Source organism: Pinus tabuliformis, chromosome 8 (assembly GCF_031772625.1).
Source record: "Pinus tabuliformis cultivar Carrire ecotype Pingquan chromosome 8, CPIR1, whole genome shotgun sequence".
NCBI classification, from domain to species: domain Eukaryota; kingdom Viridiplantae; phylum Streptophyta; class Pinopsida; order Pinales; family Pinaceae; genus Pinus; species Pinus tabuliformis.
The window spans coordinates 1,437,011,773-1,437,038,361 of NC_142294.1; the positions used below are offsets into that span (position 1 = coordinate 1,437,011,773).

General features: G+C 39.0%; 1 pseudogene; it reads left to right on the top strand.

Moving 5' to 3' along the window:
- Positions 1–513: 513 nt before the first annotated feature.
- The window catches only part of LOC149241083 (uncharacterized), a 49,197-nt pseudogene continuing 23,121 nt past the window's right edge, over positions 514–26,589 (top strand).

Sequence of the window (26,589 nt, forward strand, 5' to 3'; positions counted from 1 at the left end):
TAGCAAGGAAACCATACATGCAACTCAATTCCTGCAAAGAATCTCGTTGTAGCTGCTTGATCCTGCTCTTCCTTGCTTGATCGTTACTTCATCTTGCCTTCTTTGCTTTTCTTGAGCCAATGTTGAAGTGTTCCATGAAAATTCTAAGTATCCAAGAGTGTGTAAGAGAGAGAATAGAGAGAGCGCTCCAAAACTAAACTAACAAAAGTATATGAATTGATCCTCAAAAGCCTTTTTATCAATGAGACCTCTATTTTCTTCATTTTCCATTATTTTCCTTAATTTTCCTCCTCAGATGCAACTTGTGACCTTTCACCTTCCTTTTCTCCTAATTTCCATTATTTTCATAAACAAAATGCTAATTAAAGTCATTTTCCTTTTCCAAAGCCTTTGACATTTCCTTTTCCATTTTCCTTTAGCCATAATAACCGAAATGAACACCGACTAGGATGTTTTCCCAACATTCAGCTTGGAATACGTGTCCCATGACCTTGGTCATATATATTTTTTTACATGAATTTTTACCAGGGTCGTTACATTGGGTTTTTGGGATGGTAGACAAAGTCAGGGGATATGCCTAAGAAATAGAAGGCCATATAAGGGGTGAGTGTGTCTTTTTTGTTAGAATAGAGGGCTCGACTCTATAGAACCCAAGAGGAGGCCAAGTGGAACAAGGATGTTGCCCCTAAAATTGATTTGCATCATGCAAGGAAAAGGAACAATACCCTTCATAATATCTTCTTCAAAAAGAACTCTGGCATTGAATATCAATCTCATAGGGATAAAATTCAACTAAAATTTGAAAATGATGGATTAGTTAGCTATGTAGCATTGAAGAAGAAAGTAGAACTTTATTCAAAATTTGTGTGTGGAGAGCTTCCAATTGATGAAGAAAATGAGAAATATTGTGTGTATTTCCTTCAGAAGGATACTTTAGAGGATGATATTGAAGGGTTGAAAGGTATATATTTGAGGGTTTTAGAACCTCGGGATGAATATAAATTTACATTTGGTTGGTTGCAGATGACAATGACAAAAACATGGCAATGATAGAGAGTTACTAAAGTTGAATCCTAGAGAAGCTACAAAGAGAATCATAATTGTGCATGGTTTGAAGTTGATCCCCCAACTCAAAGAAAATATGGATCCAATATTTAAATATTGAATACAATAATATGAACATTTAGCTAAGGGCTACGAAAGCGATCAGAGCATATTTCTATTTCAATGAAAATTTCTTAGAATCCTTGGGAAGTAAAGTAAATTGTGTGCTTGAATTTATTTAGAGTTCGTAAAAAATACATATTGAGCCTAATCAAAATAATATGTGGGTGCATGGTTGTTAGAATTGACTACTCTAACAATTTCCTAAAGTATGAAACTACAAGATGAAGATTGAACCAATATGCAAACAAAGATGCCAAAGATGAAACATTGAGATTCCTAGTGTGTGAATGATTGTAGAAAAAAATGGTAATCTTATCACTATGTATTTTATCTCTTTCTGATAATTTGTAGCATTGTAATCATTCATGAATCTGGATAGTGAAGAAGTGGCATAGCCAGAAGGGAGTTCTACCTATGTGTTTTACTCCTTAAACTGATAGTTGAATGTTGCACTATAAGTCCAAAATGGAAGGTGCAGAAAATGCAAGATTGAGTTAGATAAATCCCATATCTAGACTACTTTCCTAAATAATTAGGGAGTACAGTGGATGGCACCCATGTATCTTCATAGATGGAAGTAGGTCCATGGGATGGCCAATTACTCAATCTTTATGGTCAGTTGATTTTAGGCCCTAAAGTACAATAAGTTCCAATTCAATCTAAGGTATTAATGTTATGAATGATTTCTAGCTAGTACATGATGACAATTCTTTAGGTGAAGGTTCAAGGAGCATGGACACTTTTTGAGGTGGAAGTGAGTTGCATTGTTCTTTCCTAAGAAAAGAAAGTATTGATTGCAAGTTTTTTTTCTGGAGTGAATGATGAGTTTGCAACAAGGAGGACAAAGAGGTTCTTGATACAACACAGAGATCTTTGAAGCTTGGTCCAAGAAAAGTAGGTGATAGTGTTTATGGAAGCATCATGGCAGCAAAGGATATTAGTTGTGGCATCAATAGAGACTAGATAATGACGGGCAAATAAGGTAAAATTGTGTGAGTTGAATAATAACACACATGAACATATTGTACTGTGATCTACACATCATAGTTGTAGCAAGTCTACATACATTGTTTTGATTTGATTTAGTGGTCCTTGAAAATTGTGTACCTAATATATCCATTAGATGGAGTGTTTTGTACCCATATCTATTTAACATGAAAATGGCATGTCGTTATAAGACCTAGAGAGGCATGCATACCCTTTATTGTGTGTTCCCTAATGACCTAATTGCTTCTATAGTTTAGTTCAATGACCTCTATTAGGGAGTTCTTTAACACTTTGAGGAGTGGGCCATGTGTGGCTAGATATGATATGGTGGGCCATATTGTTGGTTTTAGACTCTAGGAGGTGAAGTTTTACATTCAAGGGGAGTTCATCAAGAAGTTGAATGAACCATGTCCATGAAGGGATATCATACTATAAGAACACTTATAATGATTATGTAACCATGCATTCTAGTGGATGGTTATTTATTTATAGGAACATTGATAGTTTGGTGATGTGTACATGATCGAGGTATAAAGTGAAAGTGCCAGATTGGACTATAGGTAGATTTTTCGATTGAGGAGGTTCTTCAAGTCATAGTGAAGCATTTGCTACAGAGGATAAGATATTGAAGACTTGAGATGATGAAGATTAAGACTCTGGTAGTTGTGAAGGGAGAATATTGAAGTATGTAACTCCTACGTGTCATATGTGTAAGATCATATCTAATTGTTGAGCTTATTGGTCATTATTAGGTATAGTTAGTCTACATGAGGAGTTTATTCCTAGTTTTTAGGAAGTGGTTGTAAATAGTTGGATGTGAGAGATTCCCTCCAATAAGATAATTCCTAAATTAATGTGTTGTTAAGATATTGTTTAAACTAGTTGGCTAAAATAGTTGGAAAAATGTATTGGGAAAGATTTAAAAAAAATTAAGAGATATTAATCATATATCACCAAACTTAAAGAAATATTTTATCACTAAGTAGATATCATGTGAATTGAATAAACCAAATTTAGTCTTAATGATCATTAACCATTATCAATTATGTAATGTTATAACTTAATTTCTTAAAAAATCATAATAATTTTATTATTTATATATCTACCATATTTAATTATAAAAATAACTATAATATATATATATATATATATATATATATATATATATATATATTTATTTATTTTGAGAGAAGTAATTTTTTCATAATTCTAATAAATATTATATTAAATTAGTAGTTGAAAAAAAACACACATGGGGATATTTAATTATAAAAATAATTTTAAAAAATAATATTTTGAGAGATAATCTTTTCATAAATCTAATAAATATTATATTAAATTGGTAGTTGAAAAAAAAAATAGAAATAAGAAATTTCTAAAACTTATAGTATAACCCAAAAAAGGAAAATGAAACATATTTGTTTTTAACAATTCTCTATAATTAGTAATATAAAATATGATTTTACACAATTATAATTATTTTTTTAATATTTTTTAAAATATTAAAATTTTAATATTGTACTTATTATTTTCATTTACATGGTATATACAAAGAATTTTGCTAAATTTAAAATAAATTTTTACAATAAAATGATAGTTAAATAATAATAATAATTTTAATAAGTTAATGAAATAATATTATTATTTAAATATTTTTTTTCAAAAAACTAGACATTTAATATAGCCGTTACTTAATAATATTTGTTTTTGATATATTAATATATTAATATTATAATTTAAACATTATTGTTCAAATACATTGCTCTCTATTTAAGCCTTTGCCATGGTCTGCCTCTTCATCTGGCCTGATGATGAACCACACTTGTTGGTTCGAAACGCGTCCGCCAAAAAATTCTCTCATGTGATTTCTACCGAAAGACTTTGTTTAATTCATTATGAATATCAGAAGCTTCAGTAAAAAAAATGATAGTTATCAAAAATATTTTGATTTACATAGCATATACAAAGGAAATTTTGTTGGCATTTTACAATAAAATGATAATTGTCAAAAATACTTAGAAATAGACCAAGTTATAAAGTTCACTCTACCAAAGATTAGGTTATGTTAATTTGATCTCACTAAACAATAATTATTTTACAATAAACTCGCCCAAAAATATGTTTTAAAACAATAATTATTTTATAATAAATTCGCCCAAAAAATATATTTTAAATGAAAAATAATAAATTAAAACCATCACTCCATATATTTATTCATTGTAAAATATAACTTTATTCCGGGTTATAACATAATTTATTCTCTTATTTTCTGGAAACATAACTTATTCTCTTACCAAAACTATAATAACTTAAAACTTCATTTACGCTATATTTAACTATTAAAATAATATTCGTTGAATCTTTGAGTTGACAGAGTAAATATATCTGTTTCGTTTGAAATCATACGTCATCGCCTATAATCCAATCAAATATTCTACTTTCATAAACAAATTGTAAACTACATAAACGATATTGATACTCGACGAAATGAAACGTGTGTCGTTAGCAAGTTGAGGGTGGAAAAATCTATTGCAGAAACTTCCTAACCCATTCGAAGTATTTTTTGGCGTTCATTTCGACCAAAAAAAACATATTTTTATTTATATTAAATTATATTAAATAACTTTTATATATATATATATATAAATATATATATATTATTATTATTATTATTATTATATATATATATAGCTATTTTATTATAATAATAATAATAGACAAAATGAATATAGAAAAATGGAATTTCATCTTTTATTAAAAAAATTAATTAGTTTAATTTTTTAACTTTTTTATGTGAACAATTCATTTTACTTATTCAAGTTTTAAAAAACATGTTGTAATTGGCTCATTTGTGGTGGTATTTATGAAACAGTTGTATCTAGTGTAATAGTGGTAGCGGATCTTTAAAGTTAAATATTTTCCAAAAATTATTATTCCATTTAAAAATAAAAATATATTTTTTTTAAATTGCAAATAAGATAATAATTAGACAAAAGTTTCAAACACAAACATCTTGTCACGCACACATATGGAGCAATTTTTTTTTTTTTTTTATGGCGATTAACCCCATATATTACACATACATGCATTCTACTTTATTAACCTTATGAATACAGTCTCATAACAAATGTAATAGTCATGACTGTTCGAATATCTATACATATGTTTTTCATTCAGTTGATATATATATATTCCTTTTATACATCATAATCCTAAGGTTCATCGTGGAAAATCACAATCAATATATTTCAAAGCATATATAATGTTTCAAAGTATGTAACGGGTTTATGTGCACATTCCAATGGGACTGTCAGTCCTTAGAAGCGAATTTATGGCAGCTGCTATCGTGTACTGGTTTAAATCCCGAGACATCTGTAAGTTTTACGTTGTGTCCGGCCTTGACTTCGGTGACGAGGCAGCATCATCCATTTGGAAAGATCAAGGGCTAGATGGCGTGAGGCCATGTGCGCCCGGTGCTCCAAGCACCCACGGGCCTGTCACCTCGGGCATACCAATTTCGCGCCCGGATCCCATCGACCCTAACCGGCCATCGAACGGTGGAAGAGACTCTCTGCAGATCGAGGGTTGAGACCTTGCCACGAGTCGGTAAGCAAGGTATAGTATATAGTTTATGTGTGCTTCTATTCAACTCATTTTGTTTCTCATTTCGGTGCGACGGTGTGTCGCAGAGCTATGGCGATTCGCCTGTCCAATGCTTATGCAACTTCGTTCAGCTCCAAACTTCAGTTCTGTTCCTCTTTCGCACTGGAATAAACAGGTATGAGGTCGTTCCCTTGTCTTGCTACCGTCTGTATCAGTTCCTTATTTTGTTATGGTATTTCATCATTTAACCTGAGCTCTCGTTTTCCTGGCTTGACTCAGGTGTGCAGGTAACCGGTGATTATTCCTTATCGAGGATAGGGAACCCTTCGCTCTATCTGTTGTCCGGATCACAGGTAGGCTCGAATGCCACCTAACTTAACTTCATTTGTTGCATCTGTTCAGGGTAACAGCTGAGCGTTTATATTACTTTGACAGGAATGTCGGGTAGCACCACCGCGGCCTGGGGTCCCTTTATCAATTCGGGGCTTCTATCCTTGTTTTAAATGATAGTCTTTGGTTAGGGAAAGATACAGGCTAAGCATTTCATGCATGGCCGTAACCCTCTGATATGTATAGTTGTTTATTTCTGAAGCCTATTCTGGTTTGTACTCAGACAGTATGATGTTTAAGCTTTAATACTGAACATGAGGGTTGATTCCCTGGTTATTTCATTAAAATGCCTTAGAGAGGAAGAGCACGAGATATTCAATAGATTTCAGCTATATATACAATGTTCTTCTTTTGTTTATTCGCCTTCTTGGCCACGGCTATATATATACAGACTTAATGTCCAGGATTTTTAATGTTTCTTTCTAATTAAATTGACTGTATGACCATCTCTTCAAATGTCGAGGTCATATATGCTTTTAAGTTTAGATTTCAAAGGTTTTCTTTTGGTTTTGCGTCCGGTTTAAGGCGGACAAGGCAACTGTTCCTAAACAGAGTTGCGGGCTAACTCGACTATGTGCTTATACTTATATAATGCAGTCGTTGGTTCTTTTCAGGGTATTAGAATGTGTTGTACTTTTATGGGTTTACCTTAGATATATACATGTTTGTATTTTTTGTGCCATGTGACACCACTGTGCGACTGTAACAGCATGCCGAAGTGTTTAACCAGTCTTTATTAATGGTCTCCGGTTTTGTTTCATGTTTTCGCCGGCCGAGGTTAAGGTTTTTCCCCTTTTCCATACTTGTACGAGGTCGTAGTTTACTTGCTCAGTTTCATTGGTATGGAAATCATATCGTATTTGTTCTCTGTTGATATTCCCTTGTGGATTAAGTGTAATGCACAGTTTGTTCTTTTACTTTTGCTGGGCCGCGAGGCTCTCTAGATTCACTCATGAATATATACATAGTGTATCAGGGTTTTACTACCATTCATTACAGCAGAGAGCGCCTGTACATTTCTTGCTTTTCTAAATATCTGTATATTTTCTTGCTTTTACATATGAATGAGGGTTCTTACTATACCATTTCTTGATAGGTCATTTATGCTGCTACCGAGGTTATTATAAACCCTTTATCGTGTTTTTCTGTTATTTCTTTAAGAACCATGCAAACTTAGGTTCTGTTGTTGTCTTTCATACAGACATTAGTGTTCTTCCTTCAGATTGTATATTCAGTTCCGGTTCTACACTCAAATATGTTTTCTATAATTCACACAGCATGAAATAATTGTTTTCATAATACTGTTTAAGAAGAATAGGCAGATAATTGTCAGCTTATTTCACTTTTCTCAGTACAGTACAGTACAGGAAACATTTTAACAGATGTATAAGTAGTAAGCCATACCTGCTTATCTACCAAACCTATTTGTAATGCTTGTCAATCCACCCGTCCGTAGGAAGAGTTCCTCTTTAATCTTCCACCCCCAAGCACTTGCAGGTCCTCTCGACTGCAATTACACTGGTCTCGCCAGTAAACGCTATCTGATCCTAACCAGACATAGCGTACACAGGAAAATTCCTTTCCTTAATGCCATCTGATCCTAACCAGACATAGCATGAACATTTTCTTTCTTCTCTGCCATCTGATCCCAACCAGACTTGGCAATTCCCCCTTTTTCCTCTGGGGTCTCAACTACCTCCTGAAGGTAGTTAGCGTTCCATTGTAACTGATTCCACAGTTACTAACCATGATTAATCATAAGCTCAGTTCAAATAGTACTAACACAATTGTTTTTGATTAACATAAAATTAATAACAGAGTTATATATACTTTTCAAATAAAGTCTTTGTTCATAATTACTTTTACTATTTACTAACATTAACTTTTCACGGGGAATGTTACATCTCCCCCTCCTGAAAGTCTACATCATCCCGATGTTGCTGTTCATCCAAAAACAGACTGGGATAAGTATCCCTTATCATTTGCTCATCCTCCCAGGTGGCCTCTTCAGGCCCAAAGTGCTGCCACTGCACTTTAACCTGGCTGATGACCCTTTTCCGCAGCTCGACTCTTCTCCGATCTAATATGTTCACTGGTTCGACCAGGAACTCTCCTTCCGGTTCCACCTGAAACACATGACAATCAAGTCAGCTGCTTACTAGTATTCTATTTTAGGTTTACATTATATAACAGTCTTCCCTTACCTGAATGTCCTGCCAACTTATTATATGCCTAGGGTCATACACATATTTCTTTAAAACTGATACATGGAAGACATTATGAACCCGAATATGGCTGGGTAGGGCGAGCTGATAAGCTACCGGCCCTACCCGTGCCAGAATTTGGAATGGTCCACAAAAACGCGGTGCCAATTTGGCACAAGCATTCCATTGGAGGGTACTTTTCCTAGCTCGAATTCTGATGTACACATGTTCACCCACTTGGTATTCTCTAAATGTTCTCTTCCGATCTGCAAAATTCTTCTGCCTGTCCTGTGCCATCTTTAGATTAGCTCTAACTTTTTTCACCATAACTTCCATTTCTTCCAACATCTCAGGACCCAGCAAGAATTTGTCCTCCAGTCCACCCCAACTGGAGGGTGTGCGGCATTTCCGGCCGTAAAGTACTTCGAATGGGCTCATCTTCAAGGATGAGTGATAGCCATCGTTATAGGCGAATTCCACTAGGTGTAAATACTCCTCCCATCGCGTAGGTTGCTACATCACATAAGACCTCAGCATGTCCTCCACTACTTGATTCACTCGCTCAGTCTGTCCGTCAGTTTGCGGAAGATATGCGGTGCTAAAGCTCAATTGAGTTCCTAGACCTTCAAATAAGGTCCTCCAAAAAGCTGAGGTAAACTTAACATCACGATCAGATATTATTACTTTCGGCAGCCCATGAAGTTTAAATATGTTTTGCATAAAAATGTTTGAGATTTGAGCTGCACGATAAATGGATTGAACCGATATAAAGTGAGCTGACTTGCTGAGTTTATCCACTACCACCATTATAGAATCATTGTTCTTTTTGGATTTCGGCAAACCGGTGATAAAGTCCATGGTTATGGTCTCCCATTTCCATTCTGGTATGGATATTGGCTGTAGTAATCCTGCAGGGTGCTGATGTTCAGCCTTCACCTGTTGACACTCCAAACAGCGCGCCAGGTATTCTAATACATCCTTCTTCATGCCTGGCCAGTAATACTCCTTCCTTAGCGAGGTGATTAATTTCTGGTAACCAGGATGTCCTGCATAAGGACTTCTATGAGTTTCATCCAGAATCTTTTCTTTAATACCACCCTGATTGGGTATATAAATCTTCTTTTGGTAGCACAAAATTCCGGCTGCATTCAAGGTGTAACCTTGTTGTATTGAACGGGTGTCTGAATTCTGCACCAAATGCTTCTTTTGCAAATAAATCTGATCTTGCGCTGCAGCCTCCTCAATCTCTTTGTCAAGAGTGGACCACCCTTGACTAATACCAATCTCATAAATGCAATGCACTTTTCGACTCAGTGCATCAGCTACTCTGTTCTCCTTTCCCTTTAAGTGTTTAATTTCGAAATCGAAATTTCCCAAAAAGTCCACCCATCTTGCTTGTCTTGCGTTTAAAGTGGGTTGACTAAAGTAACTAGTCAAGCTGTGGTGATCCGTCATTAACAAAAATTTCCTTCCTACTAAATAATGGCGCCACATCTTCAAAGCATGGATCACAGCGGTTAATTCCAAATCTTAGGCAGAATACTTCTGCTCATGTTCTTTTAACTTTCTGGATTCATATGCAATCACTTTACCTTCCTGCATTAGCACTCCACCCACGCCCTCCTTACTGGCATCTGTACAAACTACATACTCCTTTTCGGGATCTGCCACACACAACACAGGTGCTGTGGTAAGTAAATGTTAAAGCTGTTCGAAACTCCGCTGACAGTCTGCTGTCCATTTAAACACTTTTCCCTTCTTTTGCAAGGAGGTAATAGGGTAGGCAACTCTAGAAAAACCTTCTACAAACCGCCGGTAATATCCAGCCAGCCCCATGAAAGATCGAATATCTGCTACATCCTTGGGTGTAGGCCATTCCATTATAGTTTTAATCTTTTCAGGGTCCACAGCTATACCTTCCTTCGTAATAATGTGGCCCAAATACTGGATCTGTTCTTTATAAAAATCACATTTGCTGAATTTTCCATATAACTGATGCTCCCGTAATGTCTGTAACACTATCCTCAAATGTTCCTCATGCTCCTTGATATTCCGGGAGTATATAAGTATATCATCAATGAAGATCAATACAAATTTGTCTAGGTATTGATGAAATACACTATTCATCAAACACATGAATGTTGCAGGTGCATTAGTTAATCCAAAAGGCAGTACCACAAACTCGTAGTGTCCGTAATGAGTACGAAAAGTTGTCTTGGCTATGTCCTCATCTTTGATTCTGATTAGATGGTAACCAGACCTTAAATCAATCTTGGAGAAGATTGTCGCTCCCTTCACCTGATCAAACAGCTCATCAATGCGGGGTAAGGGGTATTTGTTTTTCACAGTCAGCTTGTTCAGCTGTCTATAATCTATACACATACGCAGAGTTCCATCCTTTTTCCTTACAAATAACACAGGTGCTCCCCAAGGAGATACACTAGGATGGATATACTTCTTATCCAACAGCTCTTGCAGTTGCATTTTTAACTCAGTTAACTCTGGCACACTCATCCGATAGGGTGCCCAGGACACTGGGGCTGCTCCGGGTACCAGCTCAATGGTGAAGTCTAAATCCCTTTTAGGCGGCAGCCCCGGAATTTCTTCAGGAAATACATTTGCAAAATCTTGCACTACCGGTATATTTTCAACAGTTGCAGTCTTATCCACAGAATCTGCATACCCCACTTGTACTGCATAAATCTGGCATTTCTTTCGGATGCATTTGACCAGCTGTGAGGCCGTGATCGGCCGAATCTGTACTGGTTTCTGGATGCCTTGAATCTCTTTTCCCACACCCAGTTCATCTCGGTAAGAAACTGTTTTCGTTTTACAATTAATTACAGACCATCGTCGTTCCAACCAATCCATTCCTATCAGCACATCATAGGAACCAAGAGGGAGTACGTTTAATTCAGTTGTTATTGTTTGACCAGCTAACCTTAATGGACAGTTGCTGACTTTAGTTAGTACTCGTCTTTTGGCTCCAGTGGCCAGCTGTACTAGCCAAGGACTTTTAAATTTGGTAGTTTGCAAACCACAGCTTTCCACAACTTTGGGACTTATATAGCTTAAAGTAGCTCCGGGATCTACTAAAATAGAAACAGGTCGATCAAAGATCTTACCTTCAAACTCTATCATTGTTGGCTGGTAATCAGCTTGTCGATCCTCCAATGCTGCATTGATTCTGGGTATGGATCGAGCAACATCTCCTACTGTCGAAGCTTCATAGATCTGGGACAACTGATCGCTGTCCTTCCGATGAGGGAAATTTCTAATATAATGGGGTCCGCCACAACCCCAACACTGAACAGGTGGCCGAGCTGAGCCTTCATTGTCCAATCTAACTTGCTGTTCACTATACTTGGGTTCTGCAGGAGGCTTGAATCTGTTCTGATTTTTAGTTGGATTTTTAGTATTGGCTCCTTTCGAGAAACCTTTTTGAAAACTATTGCGTACTCCCTTACTTCCCATAGGCATTTTACTGCCCCGCTTATCTGTCCAACGCTTCCCAGAATTTTCTCCTTTTGATTTGTTTTGCTGATAACACAGTCTTTCCTTCCGAATTGCTTCATCCATCGTCCTCGGATTATCGAACTCTATCCTTTCTCGCATTGTCAGAGGTAAGCTACTAACAAATATTTGTACCTTAGCCTTCTCCTCACGAATATAGGGCACGTAACGAAGCAGGGATGTGAATTTAGTTACGAACTCGTCAATGGTCTGCTGTCCAAGCCGCAGATAATGAAATTCTCGTGCTTTTTCATCATAAAAGCGTTCTGTCAGATACTTCTCCTTGAAATATCTCTGAAACATTTCCCATGTCACATCTTGTTCACTCACTCCCCGCACCATCTTGACCTCCTCCCACCATAGCGTGGCTTTGGCCTGCAGCTGGAATATAGCCAGCCTTGCCTTAAGATGATGATCATATTCATACACTTGAAAATACTTATTCATATTAATTAACCACGCCTCTGCAGCTTCTTCTGATTCCCCATCGAAATGAGGTGGTTTAATTTTCCGAAACTCCCCTTGCAGTTCCATCCGTGGTCTTTTTGGAGTCTGGTAATCAGAAGCATCGACAGACTTCTCTCCCCGCGTCTCTACTCTGTCTTCCGCGTCCTCTGGCTCAGTGTGAAAACTGTGTTCATCTGATACTCGTGGCTGTTCAGGCCTCGGATGTGACTGCTGTTGATGTTGCTTATCGGATAAACTTTTCAGGATCCTCTCCTGTTCCACATTTAATCTTGCGTTATCTGCACGCAACCGGGCCATTTCATCTTTCAGTTCCTGAATTGTCCTCATTAGCGTCAAATTAGTATTGCGGCCTTCTGCTCCCAGTTGCACCCAAAACTCAGGATGTCCCTGAGGTTGTCCCACATTTTCGGGTTGATCCAAATTTCCATGAGGGGCGCTAATTGCTCTCCTCATCCTGCTACTACCTGCTTAAGAATCACTCATTAAACAGATATAATTTACTTTTAGCGTAATCTGAACTTTCATCATGATACTGTTTATATTTATGTTACTGTAATTTTGAAATTTTCCCAAAGGTCACAGAGTTGTAAACCTTTGGCTCTGATACCAAATTGTCACGCACACATATGGAGCAAAAAAAAAAAAATTATGGCGATTAACCCCATATATTACACATACATGCATTCTACTTTATTAACCTTATGAATACAGTCTCATAACAAATGTAATAGTCATGACTGTTCGAATATCTATACATATATTTTTCATTCAGTTGATATATATATATTCCTTTTATACATCATAATCCTAAGGTTCATCGTGCAAAATCACAATCAATATATTTCAAAGCATATATAATGTTTCAAAGTATGTAACGGGTTTATGTGCACATTCCAATGGGACTGTCAGTCCTTAGAAGCGAATTTATGGCAGCTGCTATCGTGTACTGGTTTAAATCCCGAGACATCTGTAAGTTTTACGTTGTATCCGGCCTTGACTTCGGTGACGAGGCAGCATCGTCCATTTGGAAAGATCAAGGGCTAGATGGTGTGAGGCCATGTGCGCCCAGTGCTCCAAGCACCTACGAGCCTGTCACCTCGGGCATACCAATTTCGCGCCCGGATCCCATCGACCCTATCCGGCCATCGAACGGTGGACGAACCTCTCTGCAGATCGAGGGTTGAGATCTTGCCACCAGCCGGTAAGCATGGTATAACATATAGTTTTTGTGTGCTTCTATTCAACTCATTTTGTTTCTCATTTCATTGCGACGATGTGTCGCAAAGCTATGGCGATTCGCCTGTCCAATGCTTATGCAACTTCGTTCAACTCTAAACTTCAGTTCTGTTCCTCTTTCGCACTGGAATAAACAGGTATGAGGTCATTCCCTTGTCTTGATACCGTCTGTATCAGTCCTTATTTTGTTATGGTATTTCATCATTTAACCTGAGCTCTCGTTTTCCTGGCTTGACTCAGGTGTGCAGGTAACCGGTGATTATTCCTTATCGAGGATAGGGAACCCTTCGCTCTATCTGCTGTCCGGATCACAGGTAGGCTTGAATGCCACCTAACTTAACTTCATTTGTTGCATCTGTTCAGGGTAACAATTGAGCGTTTATATTACTTTGACAAGAATGCCGGGTAGCACCACCGCGACCTGGGGTCCCTTTATCAATTCGGGGCTTCTATCCTTGTTTTAGATGATAGTCTTTGGTTAGGGAAAGATACAGGCTAAGCATTTCATGCATGGCCGTAACCCTCTGATATGTATAGTTGTTTATTTCTGAAGCCTATTCTGGTTTGTACTCAGACAGTATGATGTTTAAGCTTTAATACTGAACATGAGGGTTGATTCCCTGGTTATTTCATTAAAATGCCTTAGAGAGGAAGAGCACGAGAGATTCAATAGATTTCAGCTATATATACAATGTTTTTCTTTTGTTTATTCGCCTTCTTGGCCACGGCTATATATATACAGACTTAATGTTCAGGATTTTTAATGTTTCTTTCTAATTAAATTGACTGTATGACCATCTCTTCAAATGTCGAGGTCATATACGCTTTTAAGTTTAGATTTCAAAGGTTTTCTTTTGGTTTTGCGTCCGGTTTAAGGCGGACAAGGCAACTGTTCCTAAACAGAGTTGCGGGCTAACTCGACTATGTGCTTATACTTATATAATGCAGTCGTTGGTTCTTTTCAGGGTATTAGAATGTGTTGTACTTTTATGGGTTTACCTTAGATATATACATGTTTGTATTTTTGTGCCATGCGACACCACTGTGTGACTGTAACAGCATGCCGAAGTGTTTAACCAGTCTTTATTAATGGTCTCCGGTTTCGTTTCATGTTTTCGCCGGCCGAGGTTAAGGTTTTTCCCCTTTTCCATACTTGTACGAGGTCGTAGTTTACTTGCTCAGTTTCATTGGTATGGAAATCATATCGTATTTGTTCTCTGTTGTTATTCCCTTGTGGATTAAGCGTAATGCACAGTTTTTTCTTTTACTTTTGCTGGGCTGCGAGGCTCTCTAGATTCACTCATGAATATATACATAGTGTATCAGGTTTTTACTACCATTCATTACAGCAGAGAGCGCCTGTACATTTCTTGCTTTTCTAAATGTCTGTATATTTCCTTGCTTTTACATATGAATGAGGGTTCTTACTATACCATTTCTTGATAGGTCATTTATGCTGCTACCGAGGTTATTATAAACCCTTTATCGTGTTTTTCTGTTATTTCTTTAAGAACCATGCAAACTTAGGTTCTGTTGTTGTCTTTCATACAGACATTAGTGTTCTTCCTTCAGATTGTATATTCAGTTCCGGTTCTACACTCGAATATGTTTTCTATAATTCACACAGCATGCAATAATTGTTTTCATAATACTGTTTAAGAAGAATAGGCAGATAACTGTCAGCTTATTTCACTTTTCTCAGTACAGTACAGTACAGGAAACATTTTAACAGATGTATAAGTAGTAAGCCATACCTGCTTATCTGCCAAACCTATTTGTAATGCTTGTCAATCCACCCGTCCGTAGGAAGAGTTCCTCTTTAATCTTCCACCCCCAAGCACTTGCAGGTCCTCTCGACTGCAATTACACTGGTCTCACCAGTAAACGCTATCTGATCCTAACCAGACATAGCGTACACAGGAAAATTCCTTTCCTTAATGCCATCTGATCCTAACCAGACATAGCGTACACAGGAAAATTCCTTTCCTTAATGCCATCTGATCCTAACCAGACATAGCATGAACATTTTCTTTCTTCTCTGCCATCTGATCCCAACCAGACTTGGCAATTCCCCCTTTTTCCTCTGGGGTCTCAACTACCTCCTGAAGGTAGTTAGGGTTCCATTGTAACTGATTCCACAGTTACTAACCATGATTAATCATAAGCTCAGTTCAAATAGTACTAACACAATTGTTTTTGATTAACATAAAATTAATAACAGAGTTATATATACTTTTCAAATAAAGTCTTTGTTCATAATTACTTTTACTATTTACTAACATTAACTTTTCACGGGGAATGTTACATCTCCCCCTCCTGAAAGTCTACATCGTCCCGATGTTGCTGTTCATCCAAAAACAGACTGGGATAAGTATCCCTTATCATTTGTTCATCCTCCCAGGTGGCCTCTTCAGGCCCAAAGTGCTGCCACTGCACTTTAACCTGGCTGATGACCCTTTTCCGCAGCTCGACTCTTCTCCGATCTAATATGTTCACTGGTTCGACCAGGAACTCTCCTTCCGGTTCCACCTGAAACACATGACAATCAAGTCAGCTGCTTACTAGTATTCTATTTTAGGTTTACATTATATAACAGTCTTCCCTTACCTGAATGTCCTGCCAACTTATTATATGCCTAGGGTCATACACATATCTCTTTAAAACTGATACATGGAAGACATTATGAACCCGAATATGGCTGGGTAGGGCGAGCTGATAAGCTACCGGCCCTACTCGTGCCAGAATTTGGAATGGTCCACAAAAACGCGGTGCCAATTTGGCACAAGCATTCCATTGGAGGGTACTTTTCCTAGCTCGAATTCTGATGTACACATGTTCACCCACTTGGTACTCTTTAAATGTTCTCTTCCGATCTGCAAAATTCTTCTGCCTGTCCTGTGCCATCTTTAGATTAGCTCTAACTTTTTTCACCATAACTTCCATTTCTTCCAACATCTCAGGACCCAGCAAGAATTTGTCCTCCGGTCCACCCCAACTGGAGGGTGTGCGGCATTTCCGGCCGTAAAGTACTTCGAATGGGCTCATCTTCAAGGATGAGTGATAGCCATTGTTATAGGCGAATTCCACTAGGTGTAAATACTCCTCCCATCGCGTAGGTTGCTGCATCACATAAGACCTCAGCATGTCCTCCACTACTTGATTCACTCGCTCAGTCTGTCCGTCAGTTTGCGGATGATATGCGGTGCTGAAGCTCAATTGAGTTCCTAGACCTTCAAATAAGGTCCTCCAAAAAGCTGAGGTAAACTTAACATCACGATCAGATATTATTACTTTCGGCAGCCCATGAAGTTTAAATATGTTTTGCATAAAAATGTTTGCGATTTGAGCTGCACGATAAGTGGATTGAACCGGTATAAAGTGAGCTGACTTGCTGAGTTTATCCACTACCACCATTATAGAATCATTGTTCTTTTTGGATTTCGGCAAACCGGTAATAAAGTCCATGGTTATGGTCTCCCATTTCCATTCTGGTATGGGTATTGGCTGTAGTAATCCTGCAGGGTGCTGATGTTCAGCCTTCACCTGTTGACACTCCAAACAGCGCGCCAGGTATTCTAATACATCCTTCTTCATGCCTGGCCAGTAATACTCCTTCCTTAGCGAGGTGATTAATTTCTGGTAACCAGGATGTCCTGCATAAGGACTTCTATGAGTTTCATCCAGAATCTTTTCTTTAATACCACCCTGATTGGGTATATAAATCTTCTTTTGGTAGCACAAAATTCCGGCTGCATTCAAGGTGTAACCTTGTTGTATTGAACGGGTGTCTGAATTCTGCACCAAATGCTTCTTTTGCAAATAAATCTGATCTTGCGCTGCAGCCTCCTCAATCTCTTTGTCAAGAGTGGACCACCCTTGACTAATACCAATCTCATAAATGCAATGCACTTTTCGACTCAGTGCATCAGCTACTCTGTTCTCCTTTCCCTTTAAGTGTTTAATTTCGAAATCGAAATTTCCCAAAAAGTCCACCCATCTTGCTTGTCTTGCGTTTAAAGTGGGTTGACTAAAGTAACTAGTCAAGCTGTGGTGATCCGTCATTAACAAAAATTTCCTTCCTACTAAATAATGGCGCCACATCTTCAAAGCATGGATCACAGCGGTTAATTCCAGATCATAGGCAGAATACTTCTGCTCATGTTCTTTTAACTTTCTGGATTCATAGGCAATCACTTTACCTTCCTGCATTAGCACTCCACCCACGCCCTCCTTACTGGCATCTGTACAAACTACATACTCCTTTTCGGGATCTGCCACACACAACACAGGTGCTGTGGTAAGTAAATGTTTAAGCTGTTCGAAACTCCGCTGACAGTCTGCTGTCCATTTAAACACTTTTCCCTTCTTTTGCAAGGAGGTAATAGGGTAGGCAACTCTAGAAAAACCTTCTACAAACCGCCGGTAATATCCAGCCAGCCCCATGAAAGATCGAATATCTGCTACATCCTTGGGTGTAGGCCATTCCATTATAGTTTTAATCTTTTCAGGGTCCACAACTATACCTTCCTTCGTAATAATGTGGCCCAAATACTGGATCTGTTCTTTATAAAAATCACATTTGCTGAATTTTCCATATAACTGATGCTCCCGTAATGTCTGTAACACTATCCTCAAATGTTCCTCATGCTCCTTGATATTCCGGGAGTATATAAGTATATCATCAATGAAGATCAATACAAATTTGTCTAGGTATTGATGAAATACACTATTCATCAAACACATGAATGTTGCAGGTGCATTAGTTAATCCAAAAGGCAGTACCACAAACTCGTAGTGTCCGTAACGAGTACGAAAAGCTGTCTTGGCTATGTCCTCATCTTTGATTCTGATTTGATGGTAACCAGACCTTAAATCAATCTTAGAGAAGATTGTCGCTCCCTTCACCTGATCAAACAGCTCATCAATGCGGGGTAAGGGGTATTTGTTTTTCACAGTCAGCTTGTTCAGCTGTCTATAATCTATACACATACGCAGAGTTCCATCCTTTTTCCTTACAAATAACACAGGTGCTCCCCAAGGAGATACACTAGGACGGATATACTTCTTATCCAACAGCTCTTGCAGTTGCATTTTTAACTCAGTTAACTCTGGCACACTCATCCGATAGGGTGCCCGGGACACTGGGGCTGCTCCGGGTACCAGCTCAATGGTGAAGTCTAAATCCCTTTTAGGCGGCAGCCCCGGAATTTCTTCAGGAAATACATCTGCAAAATCTTGCACTACCGGTATATTTTCAACAGTTGCAGCCTTATCCACAGAATCTGCATACCCCACTTGTACTGCATAAATCTGGCATTTCTTTCGGATGCACTTAACCAGCTGTGAGGCCGTGATCGGCCGAATCTGTACTGGTTTCTGGATGCCTTGAATCTCTTTTCCCACACCCAGTTCATCTCGGTAAGAAACTGTTTTCGTTTTACAATTAATTACAGACCATCGCCGTTCCAACCAATCCATTCCTATCAGCACATCATAGGAACCAAGAGGGAGTACGTTTAATTCAGTTGTTATTGTTTGACCAGCTAACCTTAATGGACAGTTGCTGACTTTAGTTAGTACTCGTCTTTTGGCTCCAGTGGCCAGCTGTACTAGCCAAGGACTTTTAAATTTGGTAGTTTGCAAACCACAGCTTTCCACAACTTTGGGACTTATATAGCTTAAAGTAGCTCCGGGATCTACTAAAATAGAAACAGGTCGATCAAAGATCTTACCTTCAAACTCTATCATTGTTGGCTGGTAATCAGCTTGTCGATCCTCCAATGCTGCATTGATTCTGGGTATGGATCGAGCCACATCTCCTACTGTCGAAGCTTCATAGATCTGGGACAACTGATCGCTGTCCTTCCGATGAGGGCAATTTCTAATATAATGGGGTCCGCCACAACCCCAACACTGAACAGGTGGCCGAGCTGAGCCTTCATTGTCCAATCTAACTTGCTGTTCACTATACTTGGATTCTGCAGGAGGCTTGAATCTGTTCTGATTTTTAGTTGGATTTTTAGTATTGGCTCCTTTCGAGAATCCTTTTTGAAAACTGCTGCGTGCTCCCTTACTTCCCATAGGCATTTTACTGCCCCGCTTATCTGTCCAACGCTTCCCAGAATTTTCTCCTTTTGATTTGTTTTGCTGATAACACAGTCTTGCCTTCCGAATTGCTTCATCCATCGTCCTCGGATTATCGAACTCTATCCTTTCTCGCATTGTCAGAGGTAAGCTACTAACAAATCTTTGTACCTTAGCCTTCTCCTCACGAATATAGGGCACGTAACGAAGCAGGGATGTGAATTTAGTTACGAACTCGTCAATGGTCTGCTGTCCAAGCCGCAGATCATGAAATTCTCGCGCTTTTTCATCATAAAAGCGTTCTGTCAGATACTTCTCCTTGAAATATCTTTGAAACATTTCCCATGTCACATCTTGTTCACTCACTCCCCGCACCATCTTGACCTCCTCCCACCATAGCGTGGCTTTGGCCTGCAGCTGGAATATAGCCAGCCTTGCCTTAAGATGATGATCATATTCATACACTTGAAAATACTTATTCATATTAATTAACCACGCCTCTGCAGCTTCTTCTGATTCCCCATCGAAATGAGGTGGTTTAATTTTCCGAAATTCCCCTTGCAGTTCCATCCGTGGTCTTTTTGGAGTCTGGTAATCAGAAGCATTGACAGACTTCTCTCCCCGCGTCTCTACTCTGTCTTCCGCTTCCTCTGGTTCAGTGTGAAAACTGTGTTCATCTGATACTCGTGGCTGTTCAGGCCTCGGATGTGACTGCTGTTGATGTTGCTTATCGGATAAACTTTTCAGGATCCTCTCCTGTTCCACATTTAATCTTGCGTTATCTGCACGCAACCGGGCCATTTCATCTTTCAGTTCCTGAACTGTCCTCATTAGCGTCGAATCAGTATTGCGGCCTTCTGCTCCCAGTTGCACCCAAAACTCAGGATGTCCCTGAGGTTGTCCCACATTTTCGGGTTGATCCAAATTTCCATGAGGGGCGCTAATTGCTCTCCTCATCCTGCTACTACCTGCTTAAGAATCACTCATTAAACAGATATAATTTACTTTTAGCGTAATCTGAACTTTCATCATGATACTGTTTATATTATGTTACTGTAATTTTGAAATTTTCCCAAAGGTCACAGAGTTGTAAACCTTTGGCTCTGATACCAAATTGTCACGCACACATATGGAGCAAAATTTTTTTTTATGGCGATTAACCCCATATATTAACACATACATGCATTCTACTTTATTAACCTTATGAATACAGTCTCATAACAAATGTAGTAGTCATGACTGTTCGAATATCTATACATATGTTTTTCATTCAGTTGATATATATTCCTTTTATACATCATAATCCTAAGGTTCATCGTGGAAAATCACAATCAATATATTTCAAAGCATATATAATGTTTCAAAGTATGTAACGGGTTTATGTGCACATTCCAATGGGACTGTCAGTCCTTAGAAGCGAATTTATGGCAGCTGCTATCGTGTACTGGTTTAAATCCCGAGACATCTGTAAGTTTTACGTTGTGTCCGGCCTTGACTTCGGTGACGAGGCAGCATCGTCCATTTGGAAAGATCAAGGGCTAGATGGTGTGAGGCCATGTGCGCCCGGTGCTCCAAGCACCTACGGGCCTGTCACCTCGGGCATACCAATTTCGCGCCCGGATCCCATCGACCCTAACCGGCCATCGAACGGTGGACGAACCTCTCTGCAGATCGAGGGTTGAGATCTTGCCACCAGTCGGTAAGCATGGTATAACATATAGTTTTTGTGTGCTTCTGTTCAACTCATTTTGTTTCTCATTTCGTTGCGACGGTGTGTCGCAGAGCTATGGCGATTCGCCTGTCCAATGCTTATGCAACTTCGTTCAGCTCTAAACTTCAGTTCTGTTCCTCTTTCGCACTGGAATAAACAGGTATGAGGTCGTTCCCTTGTCTTGCTACCGTCTGTATCAGTCCTTATTTTGTTATGGTATTTCATCATTTAACCTGAGCTCTCGATTTCCTGGCTTGACTCAGGTGTGCAGGTAACCGGTGATTATTCCTTATCGAGGATAGGGAACCCTTCGCTCTATCTGCTGTCCGGATCACAGGTAGGCTCGAATGCCACCTAACTTAACTTCATTTGTTGCATCTGTTCAGGGTAACAGCTGAGCGTTTATATTACTTTGACAGGAATGCCGGGTAGCACCACCGCGGCCTGGGGTCCCTTTATCAATTCGGGGCTTCTATCCTTGTTTTAGATGATAGTCTTTGGTTAGGGAAAGATACAGGCTAAGCATTTCATGCATGGCCGTAACCCTCTGATATGTATAGTTGTTTATTTCTGAAGCCTATTCTGGTTTGTACTCAGACAGTATGATGTTTAAGCTTTAATACTGAACATGAGGGTTGATTCCCTGGTTATTTCATTAAAATGCCTTAGAGAGGAAGAGCACGAGAGATTCAATAGATTTCAGCTATATATACAATGTTCTTCTTTTGTTTATTCGCCTTCTTGGCCACGGCTATATATATACAGACTTAATGTTCAGGATTTTTAATGTTTCTTTCTAATTAAATTGACTGCATGACCATCTCTTCAAATGTCGAGGTCATATACGCTTTTAAGTTTAGATTTCAAAGGTTTTCTTTTGGTTTTGCGTCCGGTTTAAGGCGGACAAGGCAACTGTTCCTAAACAGAGTTGCGGGCTAACTCGACTATGTGCTTATACTTATATAATGCAGTTGTTGGTTCTTTTCAGGGTATTAGAATGCGTTGTACTTTTATGGGTTTACCTTAGATATATACATGTTTGTATTTTTGTGCCATGCGACACCACTGTGCGACTGTAACAGCATGCCGAAGTGTTTAACCAGTCTTTATTAACGGTCTCCGGTTTCGTTTCATGTTTTCGCCGGCCGAGGTTAAGGTTTTTCCCCTTTTCCATACTTGTACGAGGTCGTAGTTTACTTGCTCAGTTTCATTGGTATGGAAATCATATCGTATTTGTTCTCTGTTGATATTCCCTTGTGGATTAAGCGTAATGCACAGTTTGTTCTTTTACTTTTGCTGGGCCGCGAGGCTCTCTAGATTCACTCATGAATATATACATAGTGTATCAGGGTTTTACTACCATTCATTACAGCAGAGAGCGCCTGTACATTTCTTGCTTTTCTAAATGTCTGTATATTTTCTTGCTTTTACATATGAATGAGGGTTCTTACTATACCATTTCTTGATAGGTCATTTATGCTGCTACCGAGGTTATTATAAACCCTTTATCGTGTTTTTCTGTTATTTCTTTAAGAACCATGCAAACTTAGGTTCTGTTGTTGTCTTTCATACAGACATTAGTGTTCTTCCTTCAGATTGTATATTCAGTTCCGGTTCTACACTCGAATATGTTTTCTATAATTCACACAGCATGCAATAATTGTTTTCATAATACTGTTTAAGAAGAATAGGCAGATAACTGTCAGCTTATTTCACTTTTCTCAGTACAGTACAGTACAGGAAACATTTTAACAGATGTATAAGTAGTAAGCCATACCTGCTTATCTGCCAAACCTATTTGTAATGCTTGTCAATCCACCCGTCCGTAGGAAGAGTTCCTCTTTAATCTTCCACCCCAAGCACTTGCAGGTCCTCTCGACTGCAATTACACTGGTCTCGCCAGTAAACGCTATCTGATCCTAACCAGACATAGCGTACACAGGAAAATTCCTTTCCTTAATGCCATCTGATCCTAACCAGACATAGCATGAACATTTTCTTTCTTCTCTGCCATCTGATCCCAACCAGACTTGGCAATTCCCCCTTTTTCCTCTGGGGTCTCAACTACCTCCTGAAGGTAGTTAGGGTTCCATTGTAACTGATTCCACAGTTACTAACCATGATTAATCATAAGCTCAGTTCAAATAGTACTAACACAATTGTTTTTTATTAACATAAAATTAATAACAGAGTTATATATACTTTTTCAAATAAAGTCTTTGTTCATAATTACTTTTACTATTTACTAACATTAACTTTTCACGAGGGATGTTACATCTCCCCCTCCTGAAAGTCTACATCGTCCCGATGTTGCTGTTCATCCAAAAACAGTCTGGGATAAGTATCCCTCATCATTTGTTCATCCTCCCAGGTGGCCTCTTCAGGCCCAAAGTGCTGCCACTGCACTTTAACCTGGTTGATGACCTTTTTCCGCAGCTCGACTCTTCTCCGATCTAATATGTTCACTGGTTCGACCAGGAACTCTCCTTTTGGTTCCACCTGAAACACATGACAATCAAGTCAGCTGCTTACTAGTATTCTATTTTAGGTTTACATTATATAACAGTCTTCCCTTACCTGAATGTCCTGCCAACTTATTATATGCCTAGGGTCATACACATATTTCTTTAAAACTGATACATGGAAGACATTATGAACCCGAATATGGTTGGGTAGGGCGAGATGATAAGCTACCAGCCCTACCCGTGCCAGAATTTGGAATGGTCCACAAAAACGCGGTGCCAATTTGGCACAAGCATTCCATTGGTGGGTACTATTCCTAGCTCGAATTCTGATGTACACATGTTCACCCACTTGGTATTCTCTAAATGTTCTCTTCCGATCTGCAAAATTCTTCTGCCTGTCTTGTGCCATCTTTAGATTAGCTCTAACTTTTTTCACCATAACTTCCATTTCTTCCAACATCTCAGGACCCAGCAAGAATTTGTCCTCCGGTCCACCCCAACTGGAGGGTGTGCGGCATTTCCGGCCGTAAAGTACTTCGAATGGGCTCATCTTCAAGGATGAGTGATAGCCATTGTTATAGGCGAATTCCACTAGGTGTAAATACTCCTCCCATCGCGTAGGTTGCTGCATCACATAAGACCTCAGCATGTCCTCCACTACTTGATTCACTCGCTCAGTCTGTCCGTCAGTTTGCGGATGATATGCGGTGCTGAAGCTCAATTGAGTTCCTAGACCTTCAAATAAGGTCCTCCAAAAAGCTGAGGTAAACTTAACATCACGATCAGATATTATTACTTTCGGCAGCCCATGAAGTTTAAATATGTTTTGCATAAAAATGTTTGCGATTTGAGCTGCACGATAAGTGGATTGAACCGGTATAAAGTGAGCTGACTTGCTGAGTTTATCCACTACCACCATTATAGAATCATTGTTCTTTTTGGATTTCGGCAAACCGGTAATAAAGTCCATGGTTATGGTCTCCCATTTCCATTCTGGTATGGGTATTGGCTGTAGTAATCCTGCAGGGTGCTGATGTTCAGCCTTCACCTGTTGACACTCCAAACAGCGCGCCAGGTATTCTAATACATCCTTCTTCATGCCTGGCCAGTAATACTCCTTCCTTAGCGAGGTGATTAATTTCTGGTAACCAGGATGTCCTGCATAAGGACTTCTATGAGTTTCATCCAGAATCTTTTCTTTAATACCACCCTGATTGGGTATATAAATCTTCTTTTGGTAGCACAAAATTCCGCTGCATTCAAGGTGTAACCTTGTTGTATTGAACGGGTGTCTGAATTCTGCACCAAATGCTTCTTTTGCAAATAAATCTGATCTTGCGCTGCAGCCTCCTCAATCTCTTTGTCAAGAGTGGACCACCCTTGACTAATACCAATCTCATAAATGCAATGCACTTTTCGACTCAGTGCATCAGCTACTCTGTTCTCCTTTCCCTTTAAGTGTTTAATTTCGAAATCGAAATTTCCCAAAAAGTCCACCCATCTTGCTTGTCTTGCGTTTAAAGTGGGTTGACTAAAGTAACTAGTCAAGCTGTGGTGATCCGTCATTAACAAAAATTTCCTTCCTACTAAATAATGGCACCACATCTTCAAAGCATGGATCACAGCGGTTAATTCCAGATCATAGGCAGAATACTTCTGCTCATGTTCTTTTAACTTTCTGGATTCATAGGCAATCACTTTACCTTCCTGCATTAGCACTCCACCCACGCCCTCCTTACTGGCATCTGTACAAACTACATACTCCTTTTCGGGATCTGCCACACACAACACAGGTGCTGTGGTAAGTAAATGTTTAAGTTGTTCGAAACTCCGCTGACAGTCTGCTGTCCATTTAAACACTTTTCCCTTCCTTTGCAAGGAGGTAATAGGGTAGGCAACTCTAGAAAAACCTTCTACAAACCGCCAGTAATATCCAGCCAGCCCCATGAAAGATCGAATATCTGCTACATCCTTGGGTGTAGGCCATTCCATTATAGTTTTAATCTTTTCAGGGTCCACAACTATACCTTCCTTCGTAATAATGTGGCCCAAATACTGGATCTGTTCTTTATAAAAATCACATTTGCTGAATTTTCCATATAACTGATGCTCCCGTAATGTCTGTAACACTATCCTCAAATGTTCCTCATGCTCCTTGATATTCCGGGAGTATATAAGTATATCATCAATGAAGATCAATACAAATTTGTCTAGGTATTGATGAAATACACTATTCATCAAACACATGAATGTTGCAGGTGCATTAGTTAATCCAAAAGGCAGTACCACAAACTCGTAGTGTCCGTAACGAGTACGAAAAGCTGTCTTGGCTATGTCCTCATCTTTGATTCTGATTTGATGGTAACCAGACCTTAAATCAATCTTGGAGAAGATTGTCGCTCCCTTCACCTGATCAAACAGCTCATCAATGCGGGGTAAGGGGTATTTGTTTTTCACAGTCAGCTTGTTCAGCTGTCTATAATCTATACACATACGCAGAGTTCCATCCTTTTTCCTTACAAATAACACAGGTGCTCCCCAAGGAGATACACTAGGACGGATATACTTCTTATCCAACAGCTCTTGCAGTTGCATTTTTAACTCAGTTAACTCTGGCACACTCATCCGATAGGGTGCCCGGGACACTGGGGCTGCTCCGGGTACCAGCTCAATGGTGAAGTCTAAATCCCTTTTAGGCGGCAGCCCCGGAATTTCTTCAGGAAATACATCTGCAAAATCTTGCACTACCAGTATATTTTCA